Consider the following 732-nt stretch of genomic DNA (forward strand, 5'->3'; position numbering starts at 1 on the left):
TCCATGAATACTTCAATCCCTTTTTCAATTAAATCACAAAAAAATTGTTGTCATACATCTTTGAAATGTAGCAAGGGCATTACATAAACCAAAGGGCATTCTTTTAAAAGCAAAAGTACCATAAAGACTCGTAAAAATTGTTTTCTCTTGATCCTTAGAAGTTATTTGAATTTGGTGATAACCAGTACATCCATTCAAAAAATAAAAGTATTTATGTCTAACTAGTCTATCAAGCATTTGATCTAAAAAAGGTAGTGGAAAATGATCTTTCATAGTGGCAAAATTTAATTTTCTATAATCAATGCATATTTGCCACCCTATAACTTGTCTAATAGGTATTAATTCATTATGTTTATTCACATTCATAGTTACTCCTCCTTTCTTAGGAACACATAATTTGAACATCTAACCACTTTAAAATTTATTTTTTAACAACTTTTTTCATAACAGGATTCAATATTCTTTGGTGATCAGCCCTGTGTTTGCAATTCTCTTCCATGTGAATTCTATGCATACAAATTAAAGGACTGATTCCTTTAATATTAGCTATTGTTCATCCAAAGGCTTTATTAAAATTTTTTGGAATTTTTATCAATCTACCTTTTCTTCCATCGTTAACTTCAAGGAAATTATAACTGGTAAAGTAGAGGAATCTCCTAAAAAGGCATATTTTAAATGATCAAGAAGTAACTTCAACTCAAGTTCTGGAGGTTTTTCAATTGATGGACAAAA

This window comes from Phalaenopsis equestris, unplaced genomic scaffold, assembly GCF_001263595.1.
Source record: "Phalaenopsis equestris unplaced genomic scaffold, ASM126359v1 Scaffold000021, whole genome shotgun sequence".
NCBI lineage: Eukaryota > Viridiplantae > Streptophyta > Magnoliopsida > Asparagales > Orchidaceae > Phalaenopsis > Phalaenopsis equestris.